Source organism: Pseudorasbora parva, chromosome 21, assembly GCF_024679245.1.
Source record: "Pseudorasbora parva isolate DD20220531a chromosome 21, ASM2467924v1, whole genome shotgun sequence".
Classification (NCBI taxonomy): Eukaryota; Metazoa; Chordata; class Actinopteri; order Cypriniformes; family Gobionidae; genus Pseudorasbora; species Pseudorasbora parva.
Window position 1 is genome coordinate 28,392,999 of NC_090192.1, and position 16,765 is coordinate 28,409,763.

At 34.2% G+C, this 16,765-nt stretch overlaps 1 protein-coding gene across 5 annotated transcripts in view; it reads left to right on the forward strand.

Moving 5' to 3' along the window:
• The window catches only part of ablim1b (actin binding LIM protein 1b), a 96,985-nt gene that overhangs the window by 5,246 nt on the left and 74,974 nt on the right, over nt 1–16,765 (forward strand). The window lies entirely within an intron of this gene.

Sequence of the window (16,765 nt, forward strand, 5' to 3'; positions counted from 1 at the left end):
TTTGTTTGACAAATTTGAGAGTGCCAGAGACTTTGACTAAGGAGAATATTCTGAGCACACTGTGTGATGTTATTGAGATCTTTTATGAAACTTTTTAGAGGTGACAAAAGTGAGAGTTCCAGAGTATCTAGCTGAAGAAAAAAGTCTGAGCACAGCATGCGATACTGTTGAGATCCCTTCTGAAACTTTAGAGGAGACACATATGAGCAATACAGTCTCTCTAGCCAAGGAGACAAATCAGAGCATAGTATGTGATGTTGTTGAGATCTCTTATGAAACTTTAGTGGAGATAAACATGAGAGAATGTCATTTTTTGTCTCAGGATAAACATGTGAGAAGCAGGAGACTTTGCCTTATGTCTCAATTTGATGTTCACTTGATCTCATTTCTGTCTAGGAGAAAGATGTGAGTTGAGAAGGAGATCTCAGGTTTGATTTTCCTTTCCTCTAGGTTGGCCTTTGGTTCACAAACTGGGTTTTTAGGGCCCTATAAAATCCGTTTTATTTTTTTCCCAAATTCCGTTTTTTCCGTTTTAATTTTTGCAGATTCCTTTTTTTCCGTTAAAATGTTTGGTAATTCAGTTTTTTTACCCTTTACTGTAATTTTGGTGAAAAAAGAGTTTGCTTTTAATGTTAATATAATACAACATAAAACAAAAAATAGGAATGACCTTAAATTTATCGAGGTAACAAACATTTACTTTTTAGGACAAATATGATATTTGACATAACACTGCACTTCAAATACTTCAAATATTAATGGTTATTAGCTTTAAACTTTCCGGTAAAATAAATTATAATAGTTTATATAAGTTAAAATGAAAGTGCTCCATTAGCTTTTTCTTTCAAGTAATTTTTTTTTAAAAAGAACTAAAAAAAAAAAAATCATAAGAATCATATTTTACAGTACTCTTAAGTACTATTAAGTAAAACATTTAAATTTGAAAATTAACATAAAAAAAACATTGCACCATGAAATCATGTAGTGAATTGTTCTGTGTGTTTAACAATCACCATTATGATATCCAGAGCTGTGAAAAATAAAAATACACGAAAACACAACACTGCCTGAAGTTTTTTTCCCCAACTTCAAAGGCCCCTTTAAATGATTAAAACTAGATGCTTAATTTTAACTTTAAGGTTACTTATCATGTAAACTACCCATATAGAGCATGTTAAATGCATGTTTGGAACAGACTAACAGAGGGGAAAACGGTCGCATTTGCAGCAGATATGCATTGCTGCCTAATGTGCCCATTATAAATCAAAGCACGAGATGACAGGGGTCGAGCAGAACACCGGAAAATCTGACAGAATGGACAACATTTGTCTGTCTGTGCAATACACGAGCGCGGCTCCCGCTCTCCATACGCAAAGCTTCTGCGCCGCCTGCGCGTGCAGTGTGAAACCGCCGTTAGCGTCGAGTTTCTTAACTTTTTCGCTGCCGAAAGCAGAGCCGTGGAGACCAACTTCGCCATACTTTCATTGTTTTGAAGGGCGAGCTGAAATGACGGGAGGGGTTGTGTCGCGAAGATTTGCTTCCCCCGGTCTGCACTTTCCTCAGACATACGTTCTCCACCCACACGACACAGAATTTCATTACAAATATGTAAAATTCCGGGGAAATCTGCGTTAACACCAGATTCAGCGTTTATATGCAGATTCCGCGTTAATATGCCAATTCCGCGATTCCGTCCGCGATTCCATGATCGCGGAAATTATAGGGCCCTAGGTTTTCAAGTCTTCCCTTATTTATTATTATTAAAATGTAAATTGTGTGGGGGGTTGTGTGGATCTACTGTGTTTGTGGGCCCAGTTTACAGCAGTTAGTTCACCTACAAATGAAAATTAGCCCATGATTTACTCACCCTCAAGTCATCCCAAGTGTATATGACATTCTTTTTTAAAATGAATAAAATCTGAGATTTATATAAAATAAATTTATATTAAAAAAGTCCTGGCTCTTCCCAGCTTTAAAATGCCAGTGCCTTGTCGGTCCATAAAAGTGCATCTAACCATCATATAACTGATCCACACAGTAACTGATCCATAGACTAAAATACTAGCTTTCGGTTTTCAGTGCCACACGAATCACATTGCGCTTAAAGGACAACTCCGGTGAGAAATGACCCTAGGGGTAATTAACAGATGGTTATCGAGTAGATCGTTCTCTGGGATGCGGTTTCATGAAAATCGAATTTAAAGAGTTTTATCTCTAAACACAGATTAGCTTATAATGTTTGTCTATTGGGCATGGAATAAGTGAAATTAAATCGCTAGTTAATACCACTAACAAGGCAGCATAATGAGGGTCCCTACATGCAAACCGAAGCATTGAGAACTTGTTAGAGTACAAACGGTTTAATAAGAAGATACTTTCTAAAGACAGTACATTACACGTTTACAGACTGCAGCCATCTTGGAAAACAGTCTCGACTAGTCGATCCACGAACGTTGTGCTAAGTGAGCTGATCGATAGGAATTAAGTTTGTGAAATCTAATTACACGGACTTTTTTTTCTTTTTTTTTCTCTACTGCGTTCAGTGCTTTCTTCCGGAAACAACGGCCCATATGAGATTCCAAGTCACAGTTCATCACTTAGCACAGCGTTCGTCACTCAAATCTGTTTTTAGAGATAAAACTCTTTACACTTGATTTCCATGAAAACGCATCCCAGAGAACGATCTATTCGGTAACCACCATCTGTTAATTACCCCAAGGGTCATTTCTCACCGGAGTTGTCCTTTAAAGAGTAACCCTTCTTCACCCATGAATCCTTGACGTATGTGCACTGACAAACGCAGAAGAGAGAAGATAGAGCTAAACAAAACTTAGCGTCAGGGGTTACTCTTTTCATAATAACACTAAAACACAATTTCTTTCAATAAAAATAGTTTGTTTAGTCTATAAAGTTTAAAATATGGACATTGTTCTTACAAAAACGTGCCACTTTGCTTCAGAAGGCTCTTCATTACTCACGTGCTATATGGGTGAACACCTAAAGCACACGCCCCAAAAGCTGGATCTCTGACAGTCCACGAATGCTAAACTAAAATGCTAAAATTAATACACAATTATTTTAAAAAAAATAGGAAGTATCCCAGTAAACATAATTGCTTATGTCATAGTAGGTTCAGTTAAGTGAACATACACTTTGAGAAAAAGTAACTTTAAAATTATTAACTTATAAAAAAATATATATATATATATATATTTTTTTTATTATTTTATTTTTTTACAGTGAGGACAATACAGTGTTATATTACAACTACTGACAGACCGTCCTGAAAAGCACTGTTTATTTCATGTGTATCATATCTTTTGTATTTATTTGTGCTTTCACGTGTAATGTGTTTGGGCTAGTGGTTTAGATGTGCTCTTGAAATTGGAATAGAGAATAGTGTGTGTGTTGAGTTTGCTGCTCAACCCCCCACCAGTAATTTACATTTCAATGCATGAAGACTCTCACAGGTGATACAAAGAAGCTCACTACTGTTACCTGTGTCCAGACCAAATACACTGCCAAATTAAATTAAATTACATGATGAAATGAAATTACAATCGCTAGGACATATTTCCCAATATTTAGGAGAACTGAGTGAGGAGTTTATAAATTTGCTAACCAACTTTCAGCTTCACAGCAGTTAATTTTACATTTACAAATCAACTCATTCTTCCAGAGCACTAGCAGCGCAGGTTTACATCAACACTAACATCAGGAACATTATACAATTAAAATGTCTTTACAAAACTAGAATGACACTCTCTGCTGCTTATAATTCACTGCATGCTTACATTACAGTACAACATTATTCCTAAGTTTCCTCTTTTGAATGGATGGTAATGGCCTAACTCTTGTGTTGGTGTTCAGTTTCATCAAAGTTGCTTTGATAGTGTTTGATTTTTTTAGCAGTATAAATTGCATTACAGTATTACTGTATACATGTTGTAAATTGCTGTCTCATTCAGTTTTGTATTATGTTATTGTTTTGTCCATAAGTTTAACACTTTTGAAAACAGCATGTAAGGATGTGCGAATTGGCCTGTAGAACAAAGATTTGATTGTGTTTGTGTCAAAGTGAGAAAAGATTTCAGGTAAATTGAAAGATGTTGCCATTGAATGCATTTGTGCTAAAGCAATGTTGATCCACAGTTAAGCTGTGATATAAAATTTTCTTTTACAAAACATTTCTCAATAATAAACACACTTTTTCAAAACTCTTCACACAGTGATCACAACTTCAGTCTGTGCAAGCTAAACTGTGGATCATTGGCACTTGATTTGAGATATGAATGAAGTGTTTTGTTGGTTTTTGTGGATTTTGAATGTGAAATAACTGATGTGAAGCAGAAAGTTGGTTTGGAGAACTGTGTGAAGGATTTTGAAAATGACCAAAGTATTGAGAAATGTGACCTAGCGATTGTAAAAACTGTAATTTAGTTTAATTTGGCAGGGCAAATCCCAGCATCTTATCTGGTTTATTTGAGAAGGGTTCTGCCACATTGGTAGTTTGAGCTCTATTGGCCTGTGGTTCACAAACTGGTTTTTCAAGTCTTCCCTTTATTGAAATGTAAATTGTGAGTGGGGGGTTGTGGGGGTTGAGGAGAGAAACACACAGGCGTCGTGATTTACTATCTAACAGGGGACCTGAGTCAGTGTGTGTGTAACATATTCACTATTCAATAATGACCTGCAATTAATACATTAGAGAGCTATTTCTGCTTGATTTAACCCTTTAAACTCAGGTATTGCTGTAAAAACTCTAAATCTTTGCAGTGTGTTTGTGATGATAAGAAATGTCACAGCAAACACACAGGCGTCGTGATTTACTATCTAACAGGGGACCTGAGTCAGTGTGTGTGTGTAACGTAATCACTATTCAATAACGACCTGCAATTAATACATTAGAGAGCTATTTCTGCTTGATTTAACCCTTTAAACTCAGTTATTGCTGTAAAAACTCTAAATCTTTGCAGTGTGTTTGTGATGATAAGAAATGTCACAGCAAACACACAGGCGTCGTGATTTACTATCTAACAGGGGACCTGAGTCAGTGTGTGTGTGTAACGTAATCACTATTCAATAATGACCTGCAATTAATACATTAGAGAGCTATTTCTGCTTGATTTAACCCTTTAAACTCAGGTATTGCTGTAAAAACTCTAAATCTTTGCAGTGTGTTTGTGATGATAAGAAATGTCACAGCAAACACACAGGCGTCGTGATTTACTATCTAACAGGGGACCTGAGTCAGTGTGTGTGTGTAACGTAATCACTATTCAATAATGACCTGCAATTAATACATTAGAGAGCTATTTCTGCTTGATTTAACCCTTTAAACTCAGTTATTGCTGTAAAAACTCTAAATCTTTGCAGTGTGTTTGTGATGATAAGAAATGTCACAGCAAACACACAGGCGTCGTGATTTACTATCTAACAGGGGACCTGAGTCAGTGTGTGTGTAACATATTCACTATTCAATAATGACCTGCATTTAATACATTAGAGAGATATTTCTGCTTGATTTAACCCTTTAAACTCAGGTATTGCTGTAAAAACTCTAAATCTTTACAGTGTGTTTCTGATGATAAGAAATGTCACAGCAAACACACAGGCGTCGTGATTTACTATCTAACAGGGGACCTGAGTCAGTGTGTGTGTAACGCAATCACTATTCAATAATGACCTGCATTTAATACATTAGAGAGCTATTTCTGCTTGATTTAACCCTTTAAACTCAGGTATTGCTGTAAAAACTCTAAATCTTTACAGTGTGTTTGTGATGATAAGAAATGTCACAGCAAACACACAGGTGTCGTGATTTACTATCTAACAGGGGACCTGAGTCAGTGTGTGTGTGTAACATAATCACTATTCAATAATGACCTGCAATTAATACATTAGAGAGCTATTTCTGCTTGATTTAACCCTTTAAACTCAGGTATTGCTGTAAAAACTCTAAATCTTTACAGTGTGTTTGTGATGATAAGAAATGTCACAGCAAACATACAGGCGTCGTGATTTACTATCTAACAGGGGACCTGAGTCAGTGTGTGTGTAACATAATCACTATTCAATAATGACCTGCAATTAATACATTAGAGAGCTATTTCTGCTTGATTTAACCCTTTAAACTCAGGTATTGCTGTAAAAACTCTAAATCTTTACAGTGTGTTTGTGATGATAAGAAATGTCACAGCAAACACACAGGTGTCGTGATTTACTATCTAACAGGGGACCTGAGTCAGTGTGTGTGTGTAACATAATCACTATTCAATAATGACCTGCAATTAATACATTAGAGAGCTATTTCTGCTTGATTTAACCCTTTAAACTCAGGTATTGCTGTAAAAACTCTAAATCTTTGCAGTGTGTTTGTGATTATAAGAAATGTCACAGCAAACACACAGGCGTCGTGATTTACTATCTAACAGGGGACCTGAGTGAGTGTGTGTGTAACATAATCACTATTCAATAATGACCGGCAATTAATACATTAGAGAGCTATTTCTGCTTGATTTAACCCTTTAAACTCAGGTATTGCTGTAAAAACTCTAAATCTTTACAGTGTGTTTGTGATAATAAGAAATGTCACAGCAAACACACAGGCGTCGTTATTTACTATCTAACAGGGGACCTGAGTCAGTGTGTGTGTAACGTAGTCACTATTCAATAATGACCTGCAATTAATACATTAGAGAGCTATTTCTGCTTGATTTAACCTTTTAAACTCAGGTATTGCTGTAAAAACTCTAAATCTTTGCAGTGTGTTTGTGATGATAAGAAATGTCACAGCAAACACACAGGCGTCGTGATTTACTATCTAACAGGGGACCTGAGTCAGTGTGTGTGTGTGTAACGTAGTCACTATTCAATAATGACCTGCAATTAATACATTAGAGAGCTATTTCTGCTTGATTTAACCCTTTAAACTCAGGTATTGCTGTAAAAACTCTAAATCTTAGCAGTGTGTTTGTGATAATAAGAAATGTCACAGCAAACACACAGGCGTCGTGATTTACTATCTAACAGGGGACCTGAGTCAGTGTGTGTGTAACATATTCACTATTCAATAATGACCGGCAATTAATACATTAGAGAGCTATTTCTGCTTGATTTAACCCTTTAAACTCAGGTATTGCTGTAAAAACTCTAAATATTTACAGTGTGTTTGTGATGATAAGAAATGTCACAGCAAACACACAGGTGTCGTGATTTACTATCTAACAGGGGACCTGAGTCAGTGTGTGTGTGTAACATAATCACTATTCAATAATGACCTGCAATTAATACATTAGAGAGCTATTTCTGCTTGATTTAACCCTTTAAACTCAGGTATTGCTGTAAAAACTCTAAATCTTTACAGTGTGTTTGTGATGATAAGAAATGTCACAGCAAACACACAGGCGTCGTGATTTACTATCTAACAGGGGACCTGAGTCAGTGTGTGTGTAACGTAATCACTATTCAATAATGACCTGCAATTAATACATTAGAGAGCTATCTCTGCTTGATTTAACCCTTTAAACTCAGGTATTGCTGTAAAAACTCTAAATCTTTACAGTGTGTTTGTGATGATAAGAAATGTCACAGCAAACACACAGGCGTCGTGATTTACTATCTAACAGGGGACCTGAGTCAGTGTGTGTGTGTAACGTAATCACTATTCAATAATGACCTGTAATATTCAATAATGTAAATACATTGCTGTACCTGACAATAATCTTAAATGAGAGATGTGGACTGATCATATACTGTAATTATGAAGACACAACAGAGAATGAATTTCTTAAAGAAATGACTTTTCTGTAATGTATTAGGTATTATGTCTAAGGTATATTGTGTTTGTGTGTGTGTGTGTGTGCCTATTGTGATACCAGATGCCTGTGTAAACAAGTTAACTTATTTTAATGTGTTGACTAACATACTAAAGCACAAGAAGACTTGTGGACTAACTAAGTGTAGTGTGTTACTTGATGTTACATCTTGTAACTTTATTGCGACTGTGTAATAAATATATTTAAAAATAAATTAAAGTATTAAAGTATATTTTAGGTTACAAATAAATACTTCTCAGTACATTCAAAAGAACACAGTTATTATAAAAAGACATATTATTACTTGACATATTATATAGTCTGTACGAAGCTTAACTGCATTTATGTTATTTATTTGTAAAGACATGTAATGGTGGAGATGGCATATATATATGCCAAATGCATATATATATATATATATATATATATATATATATATATATATATATATATATATATATATATATATATATATATATATATATATGTATATATATATATATATAAAATGAAGACAGACTTGACTGCCAGCTCACTTCACATTCACACACAGCTCCACTGCAGACTAATGGAGGTCCCCTGTTGGATAGGTAGACATCGGTCACACACAAACACACACAGCTCCATTAGAGTCTATGGAGGTCCCCTGTTGGATAGGTAGACATCGTTCAGGTCCCCTCTTGGCATATTTTAAAAAAAATAAAAAATGCTTATTTGAAGTTATATTATGAATAAGGACCTTAAAAGAAAATTTTGTATGTGATTTTTGTTTCTTCAAAATGACTAGAAACACAGGTCCCCTCTTGGATAGTGTAGAGTGATAGTCCCCTCTTGGTAATATAGACGTGTATGTGTGTGTGTGTGTGTGTGTGTGTGTGTGTGTGTGTGTGTGTGTTTGTGTAGCTATATAGTACATTGTATAAAAAGTCTCCAACTGAAAATTTTCTAGTGACTGATCACATCTAAATTTTTCAGTTGGCTGAATTTAATTTCTGTGAATTTATGTAATTTAATTCACAGAAATTCAATTTGGCCAACTGAAAAATTTAGATGTGATCAGCCACTAGAAAATTTTCAATTGGAGACCTGATTTTTTTTTTTTTACAGCATATTAATATATTAAAAAAAGATATAGATTTTATGAATTTATACAAAATATTATACTATTATATAAAATATTTATACTATTATACATAATAGATTCCAATTTCATGGCATTCACATGGAGACTTAAATATAATTAAATATTATCCCGCAGTATATTTAAAAAAATGTTGTTTAACTAATCAATGTTTTTTACATTATTTTAAATGCATTAAAATAATTATTATATGAATTATTTGTTATAATGAATAAAATATTACAAATAATTATTATATTAATTAATTGCAATAATGAATAAAATATAATTTTGTAATTTCGCCATGCACTGCAGCACAGCCAAGTCTTTTTTTATCTTCTTTTAATCCTACAATTTATTGTATATATCAACTTTCATTAAAAGTTTCAAATATTCTTCTGCTGTATCAGTGGCCAAATCTCAGTCCCCACTGTGCCACATTAACAAATGATCCATTTCCTCAATGCATGCAACTGAGAAGTATCCAGGCCTGACTCACATTCACACACACATATACACACATCCAAACTCCACTCAACATTTGCTTGCATACTCTCTGTCTCTGTCCTATCAGCGGTTATATGAGAATGCTCGGTTGGACTCACGTCAAAGGCGCATTACTCTGATAACCTTTCCATAAATGGTCACGGAGAGCTTCACACGATTGTAAATGGTACCGTTGGTCTAAAAAGATGTGCAATTGTGCTGGGTACATTAAATGCTCTGCACCAGAGGAATGGATATAACATTTTTTTAGCCCTGTATTTTAGGACAGAATATTTTAGGATAATTATAGTTAGCCAAAGACAGGCAAAAGACATTGTCTCTGAGGACTGTTTCTGACTGCACATATTATTTCACTACCCATTTTAAAGGTATATAGACCTAGTATTCACACTGTACGCATAAGCAACGTGTCATTATAAGATCAGCTACATAACAGAAGTGAAGCTGCTAGATGAATATCACTGTTTTTTTGCCCACATAATACTCAAATGCTCTATAAACCTATTTATCAACATAAATGTTGGTAATATAAGCTTTTAAGAAGCAGTATGCAATTCTAGAATAACAAGCATTGATCAAAAAAAGACATGCCGGATTTGATGCAAGTGACAGGCGCACACTTTAGTTTGGGTGCCACTGAATGTACAAACTGATTTCAGGACAAACATTTGTAATGCTTTTCACTCGCTCATAATCCAGTAATCATTTTTATCATTTATGAAAAAACTCAATAGTGACCAAGAAATCACTTTATTTTCTGTTACACTGCATGCATACAATGTCAAAAAGGCATTTATATTATATTATATTATATTATATTATATTATATTATATTATATTATATTATATTATATTATATTATATTATATTATATTATATTATATTATATGAATTATATTATATTATATTAAATTATATTATATTATATTATATTATATTATATTATATTATATTATATTATATTATATTATATTATTACACAGCTCTGTGAAATACTTGATTCTGATTGGTCAATCTCGCATTCCAGCGGTATGTTATTCCCAAATAACAACAATGAGTTCTTGACTGGTACTACTTCTATGCTTAATGCTGGCATGCTGGCTTAATGCTGGCTTAATCTTGTGGCTTAAACCACCATGGGTTACTAAGACTTCAAGGCAGGTTTCCTTTATAACGTTTTTAATATAGATATTTTTCTTACACAAACGCATCGATTCGAATCAATAGGCTCTATTAACCCATCGGAGTCGTGTGGAGCACGTTATTTGACGTAAGCTGCATTTTTTATGGACTTCACACACAACTACAACTACTGCTTGGATTAACGTTAGCCTGGACTTTTTAAATATAACTCCGATTGTATTTGTCTAAAAGAAGAATGTCATATACACCTATGATAACTTGAGGGTGAGTAAATCATAGGCTTGGTTTCATTTTTGGGTGAACTAACCCTTTCAGCATTCATTTTCAACATTTAGCAAAGGCATATGGCAAATCTTCAGCAATAGATAACGGCTTAAAGCAGGTTGGAACTGTTTTTCTTCTCGGAAGCTTTGCGTAAGAGCTAATAAAATATTTAATCTCAAGACAATATTTTGTGTCTAATTTATTTGAGACTAGTAGCCGTGTAATAAGCGGGATTATGTACACCCAGCCGGTTGTTATCGCAGAATAAACCCCTTCTGTCCTGATCACTCTGTCGGGGTTTATTCTGCGATAACAACCGGCTGGGTGTACATTATCCCTTACTTATATTACATTACATTACATTACATTACATTACATTATATTATATTATATTATATTATATTATATTATATTATATTATATTATATTATATTATTGTATTATATTATATTTATATAAAATTATATTCTATTTTAGCCTTATGAATAAACAGTAATGAAAATATAGCTGGATAAAAAGGCAGTCAATTCCTTTTTTGTCAGTGTGTCCCAGCATTTGTTGGATGAATTTTATGTTCTGAGGAAATAGCCTGTAATGTATTTTAATGGCCTTTTAATGTCAGGCAAGTTCAGAATGTCTGAGCAGTCTTTGAAAAACTATCAACCACTATCGGCAGACAACAAGAAGTCAGATATCGAGACGAATGTGTCCACATGACTGTCATTATCCCTTGGCTATCATACCTGAGGTTGCAGTACATCAGTCACTGATCTCAGGCGCCCCACAGGCTGTACGGATCGCTTATCACATTTGCACAAATGTATGTGTCACAGAGAATTGCCACAGAATTGATAACTCTAATTTTTAATAATAAGAATATCTTGACCTGTCAAGTCTGAGAGTAAGTTAGTTTAATATCCATTAGATATGTACTGTCTATATGTTTTGATGGTTAGCATTCTTGTTATTGAACACATCAGTTTGTTCTTTACCTGGTAGATGTTGTGGTAGAGTGGCTTGAGGAATTGAGACCCACCAGTTGGCATAATTTTTGTTTTTTAATTTAATAAAATAAGCCATTAAAAATAATGCAGCAATAGCACATACAAATGTATAAGTCTGCAGCAGTTTTGCTGATTTAATTTTGGGTAAAATAAGTTAATTTAGTGTAAGGCCACTACACTTAACCCAAAACCCAGTATATGACATTGCTGATTGAAACTATGAGATTATATATTAGGCTATGTATTGATCTTCATCAGCAAAGGTTTCCACAGCTAAAGTATGATGACTTATATACTGATGATATTGCACTTGAGAGCAATACATGATATCTGACAAAATTTGCAACCATTGCACAGGGCTGTTCTGTGTTTATTTCACTTTTATTAAGAATTACTTTTCAGTGTTAGCATTGGACATGCGCAGTTTTCAGTTCCTTTTCAGTAGACAAAGTTGTTCAAAGAGTAGAATAACTGTAATAATGGCAGAAGATTAATGTGACATCACTATGAAATTAACATTGTTCAATATATGTGCTACTTTGGTGTTAGCAAGAAACACTTTCTAAGGCGTACACTACTTATGGAATCCATGAGAAATAAATACTTCTTTTTTTTCAAGGATATATTCAATTGATCAAAACTGACAGTAAAGGCATTTCTAATGTTACAAAATAATTATATTTAAATAAATTCTGTTCTTTCTATTCATTAAAGAATCTTAAAGAAATATATAGTTTTATTATCTGTGATAATGTTTTTTTAGTTTCTAATTGCGTATTAAAATAATTTCTGATGTCATGTGACACTTGTGACTGGAGTAATCATGCTGAAAATATAGGTTTGCCATCACAGAATTAAATTACATTTTGAAATCATTTGAAATTTGAACATTTCTTTTAAATAGAAATAATATGTCACAATATTACTGTTTTTACTGTATTTTTAATCAAATAAATGCAACCTTGTTTAACATTCTTTTAAAAACATTAAAAACCATCGTACCAACCCAAACCATTGAACAGTACTAGTGTATTTTTCTTTTATACACATCCATAAAACAAACTATATTGTGTATTTCTCAGTCCTGGGGAATGTGGTGCACTTGCATTAAGAAATCTGTTCTATGTCCATATATTGTAAACTGAATTTATGGCAGTAGTTATTGGAGAATGGAGACAATATTCATCAGGTGCTGGCAACACTGTTCCGTTTTCTCGCTCCTCCTCTTGACCACAGACTCTTTTTGTGAGGCTGGACGTGGGCCAGCAGTGTGAGGGCTGGCGTGGCGATGACTGGAGGGGAGCCAGATGCTCATCACAATACACATATAATATCAATCCAATACAAAATGATTGTGAGGAATGAGTATTTCACCTTGAATGCATTACCCGTGGCCAATAGCGATCAGTCCACTTCTGTGTCTAAAACAAGCTCGCTTTAGCATCCAACCCTGACATGTGCGGATTGACCGGTCGTTTGTACTTGGCCAGAGCACAATAGGTCATCAGATGTCAGGTATTGAGTTGAGAGGTGAGCTAATACTGCGATTAGTATAGGGGTTGTCGTAAGGTTAAACTCAAAAGTACTAAAAGTAGAGGTGAAACAATCTCTCAGAGGAAAAGAGGTTTAGACCCTTTATAGTCTGACTTGAGGAGGAATGTATCAGTTTGTGTAGTTTGAAAATGGCTGCTGGAGGCAGTGGTGAGGAGTAAAACATTGACTCACACTGTTCACACAAACACACACACACACACACATACACACACACACACACACACACACACTCATTCTGAGTCAGAACGCTAGTTCAGCTCAAAAAGACACTTTTCCCTCAGGATTGGATAACCCCTCTCCAGTTACACAGCCTGTAATAATTCAGTGTTAAATTCTACTTAACACCATCATAAGCTTTCTAAATGTGTTCATGTGTATCTGTGTGCATTAGTGGACAGATAAAATCACTGTGGGTCAGCGTTTTCAATCTTTTTTGTGCAGCATTAGAGCTAGGTGGCATGACAGAATATACCATGTCAGATTTTGTTATACTGTGGTAGATATATTTGCTGCTATGTCATAACTTACTGTACTTTGATGTCACAGATGTGTAGATATCTGCTATTGTACAATGACTTTGAATGTGGCTCATCCAATAACAAGCCAATAAGAATTAAGAATCAGTATCGGCTGTTTTTGATTATATTTGTTTTGAGTATTTTTAAACTCAAGAGTTACATCAAGGGTTAGTACGATTTAAATATAGGCGGACAGTAGTGTAGTATTTTTTTTTCAAGTATATGTACTTTATCTGTGTTCTTCTTTGGAAAACTTTTATTTCACAACATTCCAAAACATAATATAGTAATTTTTACTGCACTGCGTTTCATATTGAATATCATTTAATACTTAATTACATAAAAAATGTAGTGCTGTATACTTTTACTCAAGTAAAAGTAATACAAATTTGACTTGAGTACAAGTAAGAAAGTACTATATGTTTATGAAAAGGGCTTTACAAATAAAATTTATTATTATTATTATTATTATTTTTAATGTAATTAAGAGTTAAAGGTAAAAAAACAACAACTTTTATTTCTGAAATATAGTGCAGTAAAAAGTATGACATTATATATGATTAGGAATGTTGTGAAGTAAAAGTTTTCCAAAGAAAAACACTGATAAATTATATACTTGAAAAATTTACTTGAGTAGAAAATAAAAATACTCTACTGTCCACCTCTGGATTTAAAATAATAATAATAATAATAATAATAATAATAATAATAATAATTGTATTCAGCAAGGATACATTAACTTGATCAAAAGGGACTTTTACATTGTTATAAATGATGTTCTTTAGAACTTTCTATTTATCAAAGAATTCTAAAAAAATACATTCCACAAAAATATTAATTAGCACTGTTGAACTATAATTAACATATAATAAGACATATTTTTTAAACATCAGGTCAAATTAAAATGATTTCTGAAGGATCATGTGACAACTCGAGTAATGATGCTAAAAATTATGCTTTGTCACCACAGGAATAAATTACATTTTACAATAATTTAAAATAGAAAAATATTTGATTGGATATGTATTTGTGCATGGCGATAACATTTTTGGTGTAGTTAATCCTTTAAAATGCTAATATAGTAAATACAATCTTTACCAAATCGAAAAAAATGAATATGAAGTTTTCTTACTGTACATTATAATGCTGTGATGTCTAAGTGTGCTTATAAAATACCATAAGGGTAATAAAGGATGTTGTACCTGATCCAAAAAAAAACAAAAAAAAACGAGGCAGTCACATTGCTATGTACTTTTTTAAAATATTGCATGCAACAGTTTATGCAAGGATGGTTTTGTGCACAATCTACATATAAATATGTCTTGCACATGTGTCCTGAATGGGGCTCACAGTGTTTGTGAAGCTTCTGTGTTTAGCTGCGCTGTTCTTCACCACCTGCCCACATTCCCTCACATCTGCGTCGAGCGTGACAGAGTAGAGGTAGCATACTCTGCCTTTGGCTGAATGCAGAGAACACATACTGTAGCAGAGTCCAAATGCGCCTTTTGTGTGTCTGCCTAATATAGCTACAGTGTGAGCTGTTGTATTAGTTACAGCATATGTCAGGAAACTCTCCTAGTTTAGTCCATCTGCATGATTGAAACAAGAAACAGTCCGTTGCTGGCTTGCCGTTGTCTGTTGACATTGCAGCTTCACTCTGGGGTTCCACCGTACAAGCTCCCGGTGTTATACAGTTGCCGCCCTGGTAGAGCTGGTTACTATAGCAACAGCTGTCTCGGGTTGGGGGGGCCTAGTTTGAGATGGAATCCTGTGCTTCAGTTTCAAGGGCCGGTAGGAACATTCTTGAGCATAAAACCCTGACAGAATCTTGTCGTTACTGATTAGTGGCTTGCTCAATAACTCGTCCAGACAAAGGAGATGTGTGGATCACGTGAAGATGAGTGACCAATAGAAATAGGATGTGTCTTTAAATCTGCAGGATTGCTGTGTTGCAGCAAAGTGGTGTAAATTACATTTTTCTACGGTTTGGATTTATTTTTTCAAAATGCAGTGTGTGAGGCATGTGTCCATAGAAATGTTTTGTACTTAAAGTCTAGTGTGACTGCAGCTTATAGGGGCCGTCACACTACACTTTTCATTCCACTGACTTGCGTTCAAACGCATGCGAATGCGGAAGACCAGAAACTCAAGCTCATGCAAAGAACTTTCAGATTTCGATGTCACAAAGTTCAAGTTTGGTGAACTCGCTGAACGTGCTGAACATGACAAAAAGAAGGTCGATATGACCTCTTGACCTCTTAGCTGAATTAAAAATGCACAAGCTTTTTGCAGTAAAGTGGATTTATTATTATTTGTTATGTTGAATTTACGTTTTTAAAAAGACGTGTCACTTCCCGACCGTTGCAGTGTCCGTAGAAATGTCCTGTGTGTTCAAAGTCTAGTGTGAACGCATCATATGATGGTTCTAAATGGAACATTATTTTGTGTATTTCGTTTAATGTAATTTGTTTACTTAGTTTTAGGTTTAATAAAAATTGCATTATTTCCATTATTTTACAATAAACGCTACTCTACACTTTATATATATTTATGTTTTTAAATATATATATATATATATATATATATATATATATATATTAAAACGTACTTGCAGGCTGTGTGTGAAAAACAAGCACCAGACTGTACTTCCATAGATGGAATTGCCCCACTTTTTAAAATCAGCGTTTGTGCTCAGCCGGCCTGTACTCTGCCAGGTGCTAGAAAAAGTCCTCTGAAAAGTCTGCTGCACACAGTTGAATAGTTGGGTTGTACTGTTCTGGAGTAGTGTTGTAAATTAAGCTTAACCACTGTTTTCTTATTGTGTCCTCTTTTGATGGG